The following is a 12,147-nucleotide window of genomic DNA, read 5'->3' as shown; positions in this document are numbered from 1 at the left end:
ATCAGTATAATTATCAAAAACAATTGACGTTGATATAATACTACTGTTTAATCTAAAACTTTGTGTAATTTCATCAATTTTCATAATAATATTCTTTATTGCAAAACAACAATAACAACAAAAGTCACATTTTTTCTGGCTTAGTATTCAATCTAGAATCCTGGTATACATATAACTGGGCAAAACAAGTCAGTTCTTGTTATTTTAGAGTCCTCAGTGGATTGGATAATCCTTGACCACATTGGTAAGGGCAGATCTTCTTTACTCAGTCTACTAAGTCAAGCGCTAATCACTCATGGGCACACCCAGGAATAACGTTTTACCAGCTAACTGGGCATCTCTTAGTCCAGTCAAGTTGACACGTAAAATTAACCAACAAACAATCCTGGTTTCCTTCTTTCGTATAGCACCTAGTTCTTTGTAGCATCACTTAAATTTGGTGCTCAGAAATGAAGCAACTAATTGGGTAAATTATGGTGAAAATACACTTTCTGAAATCTGCACACTCTTTTCTGTTAATATAGCTTATAATTTTCCTGACGTTTTAGTAGTGACAGGTTATTGAAATGAAAGAATAAGGCCAAGGAGGTAACAGAAAGAGATGAGGTTAGAAAGAGCTGCTAGAAACACTGAGGTTTGTGTAATCGTAAAATAGGGAATTGCACTTAATCCCTACAAAAGAAGAATAGCAACCATGCTGGGCATCCATTGTAGTACACAAAGATACTGCCTTCTCCTTGCAGAGTACTTCCTTTGCCTTGAAACCACATGGAAAAGTCTAAGACTCTCCTACAAATTCAGATATTAAAATTCCCAAAATGGAGGGGGTGGAGCAAGATGGCCGAATAGGAACAGCTCCAGTCTCCAACTCCCAGCGCGAGCGACACAGAAGACCGGTGATTTCTGCATTTTCAACTGAGGTACTGGGGTCATCTCACTAGGGAGTGCCGGACAATCGGTGCTGGTCAGCTGCTGCAGCCTGACCAGCGAGAGCTGAAGCAGGGAGAGGCATCGTCTCACCTGAGAAGCGCAAGGGGGAAGGGAATCCCTTTTCCTAGCCAGGGGAACTGAGACACACAACACCTGGAAAATCGGGTAACTCCCACCCCAATAGCGCGCTTTAAGCAAACAGGCACACCAGGAGAATATATCCCACACCTGCCCGGGAGGGTCCCACGCCCACGGAGCCTCCCTCACTGCTAACACAGCAGTCTGCAGCGATCTATCCGCAAGGCAGCAGTGAGGCTGGGGGAGGGGTGCCCGCCATTGCTGAGGCTTAAGTAGGTAAACAAAGCCGCTGGGAAGCTTGAACTGGGTGGAGCTCACAGCACCTCAAGGAAACCTGCCTGTCTCTGTAGACTCCACCTCTGGGGACAGGGCACAGCTAAACAACAAAAGGGGAAGCAGCAGAGGCCTGTGCAGACGCAAACGGCTCTGTCTGACAGCTTTGAAGAGAGCAGTGGATCTCCCAACACGGAGGTTGAGATCTGAGAAGGGACAGACTGTCTGCTCAAGTGGGTCCGTGACCCCGAGTAGCCTAACTGGGAGACATCCCCCACTAGGGGCAGACTGACACCCCACACCTCACACGGTGGAGTACACCCCTGAGAGGAAGCTTCCAAAGTAAGAATCAGACAGGTACACTCGCTGTTCAGCAATATTCTATCTTCTGCAGCCTCTGCTGCTGACACCCAGGCAAACAGGGTCTGGAGTGGACCTCAAGCAATCTCCAACAGACCTACAGCTGAGAGTCCTGACTGTTAGAAGGAAAACTATCAAACAGGAAGGACACCTACACCAAAACCCCATCAGTACGTCACCATCATCAAAGACCAAAGGCAGATAAAACCACAAAGATGGGGAAAAAGCAGGGCAGAAAAGCTGGAAATTCAAAAAATAAGAGCACATCTCCTCCTGCAAAGGAGCGCAGCTCATCGCCAGCAATGGATCAAAGCTGGACGGAGAATGACTTTGACGAGATGAGAGAAGAAGGCTTCAGTCCATCAAACTTCTCAGAGCTAAAGGAGGAATTACGTACCCAGTGCAAAGAAACTAAAAATCTTGAAAAAAGAGTGGAAGAATTGATAGCTAGAATAATTAATGCAGAGAAGGTCATAAACGAAATGACAGAGATGAAAACCATGACATGAGAAATACATGACAAATCCACAAGCTTCAGTAACCGACTTGATCAACTGGAAGAAAGAGTATCAGCGATTGAGGATCAAATGAATGAAATGAAGCGAGAAGAGAAACCAAAAGAAAAAAGAAGAAAAAGAAATGAACAAAGCCTGCAAGAAGTATGGGATTATGTAAAAAGACCAAATCTACGTCTGATTGGGGTGCCTGAAAGTGAGGGGGAACATGGAACCAAGTTGGAAAACACTCTTCAGGATATCATCCAGGAGAAATTCCCCAACCTAGTAGGGCAGACCAACATTCAAATTCAGGAAATACAGAGAACAACACCACAAAGATACTCCTTGAGAGGAGCAACTCCAAGACACATAATTGCCAGATTCACCAAAGTTGAAATGAAGGAAAAAATCTTAAGGGCAGCCAGAGAGAAAGGTCGGGTTACCCACAAAGGAAAGCCCATCAGACTAACAGCAGATCTCTCAGCAGAAACTCTACAAGCCAGAAGAGAGTGGGGGCCGATATTCAACGTTCTTAAAGAAAAGAATTTTAACCCAGAATTTCATATCCAGCCAAACTCAGTTTCATAAGTGAAGGAGAAATAAAATCCTTTACAGATAAGCAAATGCTTAGAGATTTTGTCACCACCAGGCCTGCCTTACAAGAGACCCTGAAGGAAGCACTAAACATGGAAAGGAACAACCGGTACCAGCCATTGCAAAAACATGCCAAAATGTAAAGACCATCGAGGCTAGGAAGAAACTGCATCAACTAACAAGCAAAATAACCAGTTAATATCATAATGGCAGGATCAAGTTCACACATAACAATATTAATCTTAAATGTAAATGGACTAAATGCTCCCATTTAAAAGACACAGACTGGCAAACTGGATAAAGAGTCAAGACCCATCAGTCTGCTGTATTCAGGAGACCCATCTCACATGCAGAGACATACATAGGCTCAAAATAAAGGGATGGAGGAAGATCTACCAAGCAAATGGAGAACAAAAAAAAAAGCAGGGGTTGCAATCCTAGTCTCTGATAAAACAGACTTTAAACCATCAAAGATCAAAAGAGACAAAGAAGGCCATTACATAATGGTAAAGGGATCAATTCAACAGGAAGAGCTAACTATCCTAAATATATATGCACCCAATACAGGAGCACCTAGATTCATAAAGCAAGTCCTCAGAGACTTACAAAGAGACTTAGACTCCCATACAATAATAATGGGAGACTTCAACACCCCACTGTCAACATTAGACAGATCAACAAGACAGAAAGTTAACAAGGATATCCAGGAATTGAACTCATCTCTGCAGCAAGCAGACCTAATAGACATCTATAGAACTCTCCACCCCAAATCAACAGAATATACATTCTTCTCAGCACCACATCACACTTATTCCAAAATTGACCACATAATTGGAAGTAAAGCACTCCTCAGCAAATGTACAAAAACAGAAATTGTAACAAACTGTCTCTCAGACCACACTGCAATCAAACTAGAACTCAGGATTAAGAAACTCAATCAAAACCGCTCAACTACATGGAAACTGAACAACCTGCTCCTGAATGACTACTGGGTACATGACGAAATGAAGGCAGAAATAAAGATGTTCTTTGAAACCAATGAGAACAAAGATACAACATACCAGAATCTCTGGGACACTTTTAAAGCGGTGTGTAGAGGGAAATTTATAGCACTAAATGCCCACAAGAGAAAGCTGGAAAGATCTAAAATTGACACCCTAACATCACAATTAAAAGAACTAGAGAAGCAAGAGCAAACACATTCAAAAGCTAGCAGAAGGCAAGAAATAACTAAGATCAGAGCAGAACTGAAGGAGATAGAGACACAAAAAACCCTCCAAAAAATCAATGAATCCAGGAGTTGGTTTTTTGAAAAGATCAACAAAATTGACAGACTGCTAGCAAGGCTAATAAAGAAGAAAAGAGAGAAGAATCAAATAGACACAATAAAAAATGATAAAGGGGATATCACCATGGACCCCACAGAAATAGAAACTACCGTCAGAGAATACTATAAACACCTCTACACAAATCAACTAGAAATTCTAGAAGAAATGGATAATTTCCTGGATATTTACACTCTTCCAAGACTAAACCAGGAAGAAGTTGAATCCCTGAATAGACCAATAGCAGGCTCTGAAATTGAGGCAATAATTAATAGCCTACGAACCAAAAAAAGTCCAGGACCAGATGGATTCACAGCTGAATTCTACCAGAGGTACAAGGAGGAGCTGGTACCATTCCTTCTGAAACTATTCCAATCAATAGAAAAAGAGGGAATCCTCCCTAACTCATTTTATGAGGCCAACATCATCCTGATACCAAAGCCTGGCAGAGACACAACAAAAAAGGAAATTTTAGACCAAAATCCCTGATGAACATCGATACAAAAATCCTCAATAAAATACTGGCAAACCGGATTCAGCAGCACATCAAAAAGCTTATCCACCATGATCAAGTGGGCTTCATCCCTGGGATGCAAGGCTGGATCAACATTTGCAAATCAATAAACGTAATCCAGCATATAAACAGAACCAAAGACAAGAACCACATGATTATCTCAATAGATGCAGAAAAGGCTTTTGACAAAATTCAACAGCCCTTCATGCTAAAAACGCTCAATAAATTCGGTATTGATGGAATGTACCTCAAAATAATAAGAGCTATTTATGACAAACCCACAGCCAATATCATACTGAATGGGCAAAAACTGGAAAAATTCCCTTTGAAAACTGGCACAAGCAGGGATGCCCTCTCTCACCACTCCTATTCAACATAGTGTTGGAAGTTCTGGCTAGGGCAATCAGGCAAGAGAAAGAAATCAAGGGTATTCAGTTAGGAAAAGAAGAAGTCAAATTGTCCCTGTTTGCAGATGACATGATTGTATATTTAGAAAACCCCATCGTCTCAGCCCAAAAGCTCCTTAAGCTGATAAGCAACTTCAGCAAAGTCTCAGGATACAAAATTAATGTGCAAAAATCACAAGCATTCTTATACACCAGTAACAGACAAACAGAAAGCCAAATCATGAAGGAACTTCCATTCACAATTGCTTCAAAGAGAATAAAATACCTAGGAATCCAACTTACAAGGGATGTCAAGGACCTCTTCAAGGAGAACTACAAACCACTACTCAGTGAAATAAAAGACGACACAAACAAATGGAAGAACATATCATGCTCATGGATAGGAAGAATCAATATCGTGAAAATGGCCATACTGCCCAAGGTTATTTATAGATCCAGTGCCATCCCCATCAAGCTACCAATGAGTTTCTTCACAGAATTGGAAAAAACTGCTTTAAAGTTCATATGGAACCAAAAAAGAGCCTGCATTGCCAAGACAATCCTAAGTCAAAAGAACAAAGCTGGAGGCATCACGCTACCTGACTTCAAACTATACTACAAGGCTACAGTAACCAAAACAGCATGGTACTGGTACCAAAACAGAGCTATAGACCAATGGAACAGAACAGAGTCCTCAGAAATAATACCACACATCTACAGCCATCTGATCTTTGACAAACCTGAGAGAAACAAGAAATGGGGAAAGGATTCCCTATTTAATAAATGGTGCTGGGAAATTTGGCTAGCCATAAGTAGAAAGCTGAAACTGGATCCTTTCCTTACTCCTTATATGAAAATTAATTCAAGATGGATTAGAGACTTAAATGTTAGACCTAATACCATAAAAACCCTAGAAGAAAACCTAGGTAGTACCATTCAGGACATAGGCATGGGCAAGGACTTCATGTCTAAAACACCAAAAGCAACGGCAGCAAAAGCCAGAATTGACAAATGGGATCTAATTAAACTAAAGAGCTTCTGCACAGCAAAAGTAACTACCATGAGAGTGAACAGGCAACCTACAGAATGGGAGAAAATTTTTGCAATCTACTCATCTGACAAAGGGCTAATATCCAGAACCTACAAAGAACTCAAACAAATTTACAAGAAAAAAACAAACAACCCCATCAAAAAGTGGGCAAAGGATATGAACAGACATTTCTCAAAAGAAGACATTCATACAGCCAACAGACACATGAAAAAATGCTCATCATCACTTGCCATCAGAGAAATGCAAATCAAAACCACAATGAGATACCATCTCACACCAGTTACAATGGCAATCATTAAAAAGTCAGGAAACAACAGGTGCTGGGGAGGATGTCGAGAAATAGGAACACTTTTACACTGTTGGTGGGATTGTAAACTAGTTCAACCATTATGGAAAACAGTATGGCGATTCCTCAAGGATCTAGAACTAGATGTACCATATGACCCAGCCATCCCATTACTGGGTATATACCCAAAGGAGCATAAATCATGCTGCTATAAAGACACATGCACACGTATGTTTATTGCGGCACTATTCACAATAGCAAAGACTTGGAATCAACCCAAATGTCCATCTGTGACCGGCTGGATTAAGAAAATGTGGCACATATACACCATGGAATACTATGCAGCCATAAAAAAGGATGAGTTTGCGTCCTTTGTAGGGACATGGATGCAGCTGGAAACCATCATTCTTAGCAAACTATCACAAGAAGAGAAAACCAAACACCGCATGTTCTCACTCATAGGTGGGAACTGAACAATGAGATCACCTGGTCTCGGGAAGGGGAACATCACACACTGGGGCCTATCATGTGGAGGGGGGAGGGGGAAGGGATTGCATTGGGAGTTATACCTGATGTAAATGACGAGTTGATGGGTGCTGACGAGTTGATGGGTGCAGCACACCAACATGGCACAAGTATACATATGTAACAAACCTGCACGTTATGCACATGTACCCTAGAACTTAAAGTATAATAATAAAAAAAGTTCTCTTACCCCCCCAAAAAAAAAAAAAATTCCCGAAATGAATGAATCCTTATGTTTTAGAGACAGATATTAAAATATTTATAAATAAAACAATGTTTGAATTTGCTTCAAAATAATCCAGTGGGGGAAAAGTATGAAGTGAGTGGGGCACATACGAAACAAGATTGCTTGTGAGTTGATGATCCTTATAGCTGGGTGATAGATATATGGGGGTTCTTTGAATAGTTTTTTCTACTTTTGTGTATTTTTGAAGTTTATCCAAATAAAGGCATAGTTTTTTTTTTTTTTTTTTTTTTTTTTAAGTCCCTAGACCTAGGAAAAGTGGATAGAAACTGCTAAAATTGTTTCTTGGGTATTCTCATTCTAATGAATTTTGCCTGCATTTGGTTTCTGCTTTACAGGTGTTATACCCATAGCCAAGAAGATTCAAACCATAGTTCATTCTGTTTTCATTTTCATGAAGATTGACAGCTATCTTTCACAAAACTGATGAATACTACACAATTTTTTTGTTTTGTTTTTGTTTTTCCTTTTACTTCTTTTTAGTATTATAAAACCCTGGAAATTATTATTTTCTGTATAGCTTTCCCATTCAAATTTATAGGTAGAATAGGTAGGGAGTTTTCACCAATTCTTGGGAACAATTTCCACATTTTATTTATTTATTAATTTATTTATTTATTTATTTATTTATTTATTTATTTATTTGAGGCGGAGTCTCGCTCTGTCGCCCGGACTGGAATGCAGTGGCCAGATCTCAGCTCACTGCAAGCTCCGCCTCCCGGGTTCACACCATTCTCCTGCCTCAGCCTCCCGAGTAGCTGGGACTACAGGCACCCGCCACCTCGCCCGGCTAGTTTTTGTATTTTTAGTAGAGACGGGGTTCCACCGTGTTAGCCAGGATGGTCTCGATCTCCTGACTTCGTGATCCGCCCGTCTCGGCCTCCCAAAGTGCTGGGATTACAGGCTTGAGCCACCGCGCCCGGCCCAATTTCCACATTTTAAAAGAAGGCCTACTCTTTCATTTCAATATGCCACAGACGCCAACCCAAAACTAACTTGGCAATAATCCAGGCTATTTCATAATAATGTCCTGTGACACTCTAAAGTTTACAGACCAGAAAGTCAAGGTTCATTAATGATCCAAGAAGGGGAATTTTTTTTCCCCTTTAATGTGCTTACCATGTTAAATGAATGAAAATAAGATGTGCAAAGTATTTAAAAGCATTTTACACAGAAGCGAAAAGCACTCAGACTTATTATGAGGTATTATTGAGATTATACCTAAATCCTAAAATTCTATTATAGAAAATTTGAATTATGAATGAAATTTTCATTTGGAAAAATCTTTGGTTTTTATTTTTTCAAAAACCAGATAGCATAAAATGGAATTATTTGGTGGCTTTCCCCTAATTTCTTGATCAACATATAGCAAGATATATTTTTAAGCAGAAATGCATAATAAGGACACACACATAATAACTGGAAGAAATGAAAACATAAGCATTCTACACAGGAAAGTGTGGCAAAGTGTGGCTATCCAACACATTAGGTAAATTATGTCTATTTGTCTGCCTAAGGGCTAGATAGTCCCTTCTGTCCCCTTAGTGTGGATATAACAAAAGATCCAGCCAGGCATGGTGGCTCATGCCTGTAATCCCAGCACTTTGGGAGGCCGAGGTGGTCGGATCAGTTGAGGTCAGGAGTTCCAGACCGGTCTGGTCAACATGGCAAAACCCTGTCTCTATTAAAAATACAAAAATTAGCCAGGCATGATGGTGTGTGCCTGTAGTCCTGTTGTATCTACTCGGGAGGGTGAGGTGGGAGAATCGCTTGAGCCTGGGAGGCGGAGGTTGCAGTGAACCAAGATTGCCCCACTGCACTCCAGCTTGGGACAACAGAGTGAGATTCTGTCTCAAAAAACAAAAACAAAGACAAACAAACAAAAAGATCCTCTTTTTTGTGTCCCACTTTGGGTTCCCTTCACCAACCTGTGTTCCTTCTTGCTTCCTTATTTTGAAGAGTTGTAGATAAATGCCTTTAATCAAAATTATTTTTTTCTGTAGTTATTAAAATTTTGAACATTTTCCCATCTCCTTCACTGTTTCTGTGCCCATCACTGTCTCACCGCAAGTCTTAAGTAATTTGGTATGTATTTTTCCCTAAGTTTCTTTATGCTCACATAATCATATACAAATGCACATGCAATCTTTCAATGAATGAATAATATCCCATGCTATGGATATAATCATGTTTTAAATCATTACCTTAATGATGTACATTTTCTTTGTTTTCAAGCTTTTAATATCATAAATAGTACTATAATCAATATCCTCCTATAGGTGGATTTCTCACCATCTGTGTTTAATTTCAGTTTTTGATTTATATATTTGAAAGTTATGCTTTAGGAACATAATGTCATACTTTTATACTTTTTCTGGTGTTTTTTCTTTTATTATTATATGATTGCTGACATCTGTTGCAGTATTCCAAAGTCTTCTTTCATTCTAATTAGTGTTTCTTTTTAAGTGATCTGTCTTTTCTCTCTAGTTGATTTTAAGATTTTTCTTTTAAGCTTGATGTTCAGCAGTTATATTAGAAAATATCCAGGAGTAGATCTGTTTTTATTTGTACATCTTTGACAATCAAAGCGTACATTCAACCTGACTCTTGCTTTTCCTCAGTTTAAGAATATTCTTAGTTATCTCTTCACACATTGCTTCTCTGCTCCTTCCTTTTCTTCTGTAACACCTATTGGTAATATTTTGGAGCCTCATAATTTCCAATTCATTTCTTTTATGTTTTTTAAATCTCTGTCTCTGTATTCTATGAGTGAATTCTTGAATGCAGTCCTCTAATTCACTGGTATCTCTCTATCCTAGACTCTTTCCTAGTTCTTAAGATTTCCATTTTCATAAGTCTATTGTTTTCATTTTCAAGATTTCTAACTTATTTTTATAACTATTCAGTTCTCATTTCATTTATGCCTATTTTTGTTATATGACTTCTTGCATTACATATATTGCCTACATAAAACATTTTAAATTAGTATATAAGAAATAAAGGGTAAACTTTTACCTTTAACTCTGATATGTGGATTTAACACTGTATGAGAATGCCTCCCATGTGCCTGGAGCCCACCTTCTAGCCTGTCCAACTCTTTAGAACACAGCCTTGAAATCCTCAGAAATCTGAATCTCCTTAGCAGTATGGCACTTTCTATTCTTGGTTTTTCTACTAGAGTCATGGTTTAGCTCACTTTACAAATCTAAAATTTTCATCAGGGTTAAAAATTGGAATATATCACATCAATTAAGCATTTTCAATTCAGTTAATAAAACTACAGTATTTCTTAAAATGTTTTATGCTCATATACTAGAAAAGTTTGCTAGTATCCAGTTATTCAAATGCAACATCACTAATGTTCAATTCTGTCTTATTGCAACATCACTTTACTTTTTAACCATTATGATTTAATAATGGCACATGACATTTTTACTTACCAAACACAAATATCCCTTACTTTATTAGACTCAGATTAGGGCCCAAGTCCAAATAATAAGATTATTCTGCATCCCAAGAAATGTAAGAGATTTTGAATCTGACTTTGACAATGTTCAGGCAATGAGGGCACAATTCAACAATAAGAATAGTGGAGTGATTTTGCTTTCTCAATGTTGAGAGGCTGTAGCTTAAGAAATCCACGTTAACCCAGAGATTCCTGTATATTATCTCACCATGCAGACGAAAAGACATTCAAGTCACTGTTTGTTTTCTCTTTTGTTTTGATTCCAAGAGTTTGTATTACCCTTTCTCATGAGAGTGATGAGAAACAACACAGTTTGGGGAATCTAGTCATTTTATCTCAAAAGCTTTTCATTTTCTAGTCATTTTATCTCAAAAGCTTTGCAATGTCTTTGAAAGACATTAATTGAATTCTGAAGAGCAAAATAACTAGAATGGGATATTTCAGTGTTTGATCATTGCTTGAGTTACTAAACACTGGAAAAACTCAATTTCCTACTGTTTGCAGTAGTTATTGAAAGCTACAGCTTTCTTATACCTTTCCACAATCATTCTTGTGATTCAAAGGTTATATATAAAAAAGGATAAAAGCAGATGACAGAAGTTCATTTCTAACTTTTAGAGCTCATGGAGAAAGCCACTTTGAAAGCCTAAAACATAAATAAGCTTGTTAGTAAATGACACTCAACAGAATGCAAGATTTTGTATGTAGTCAATCTCAGTGTAATATTCAATGATCTTTGTACAGATTACTCAACTCTCAATTATTGAGAGTTTACACAAAATTATACCAACAGCATACAAGTACCTGTTCAAAAAATAACTTAGATCATGCAGATAATTTGATTAATAATTTAATCAGCTGATTAGATGCCTCAAATCTCTCAATTTCCTGGAAATGTTGTGTTTTTAAAAATGGTAGAGAAATTAGAAGGGCTCTATACCATGACTAGTTACTGATTTAGTCTCCTACATTTTACAATTAGTTCCTAAGTTCACAGACTTCACTCTTGATTTTCAAAAAAGGCATTAATGAATGTCAATAGTAAGTATGTTAATAACAAAATTAATACAGTTATATGACAGTACTTTTCATCTAGAAAATGATTTATGTACAAAATGATATTGCACTGAAAAGGAGCAGCCTTCCTTTCCTTTAGTGGAAAGAGTTCTCTTATTGATACTGTATGTTTAGAACTAGGCTTCCTAAAGTTACTGATAGAATGAGCCATGATTTTAACAATTATTAAGTGAATAATTGTCTAAGTGGTAATTAGATACAGGAAGATTTATGAAGGTGGTAAATGAATGACTAAGGTTTGAGAAACTCTGGTTTAAGGTATCTCTAAATAACAAAAGATGATTTCCATGGAGGAAGGAGAGACAAAAATGAGGCTTTAGTTGGAAATTAAAAGAGAATAAGGTTGTCATTTGCCACAGCAAGTATGAACCTGGAGGACATTATTCTAAGTGAAATAAACCAGGCAACAGAAAGGCAAATATTGCATTATTTCACTTACATATGTAATCTAAAAAAGTTAAACTCGTAAAAGCAGAAATGGTGACTATATTTAATAATACTCTATTGTATACTTTAAATTTACAAAAGGGTAGACCTTAAG

The 12,147-nt window shown here is 38.1% G+C and overlaps 1 pseudogene; it reads right to left on the bottom strand.

Moving 5' to 3' along the window:
- The window catches only part of LOC104677320, a 50,301-nt pseudogene extending 40,054 nt beyond the window's left edge, over positions 1 to 10,247 (bottom strand).
- Positions 10,248 to 12,147: the final 1,900 nt, after the last annotated feature.

The sequence above is a fragment of the Rhinopithecus roxellana genome, chromosome 6 (genome assembly GCF_007565055.1).
Source record: "Rhinopithecus roxellana isolate Shanxi Qingling chromosome 6, ASM756505v1, whole genome shotgun sequence".
NCBI lineage: Eukaryota > Metazoa > Chordata > Mammalia > Primates > Cercopithecidae > Rhinopithecus > Rhinopithecus roxellana.
Note: the sequence above shows the minus strand (reverse complement) of the source record. Positions and strands in the feature narration are given on the sequence as shown.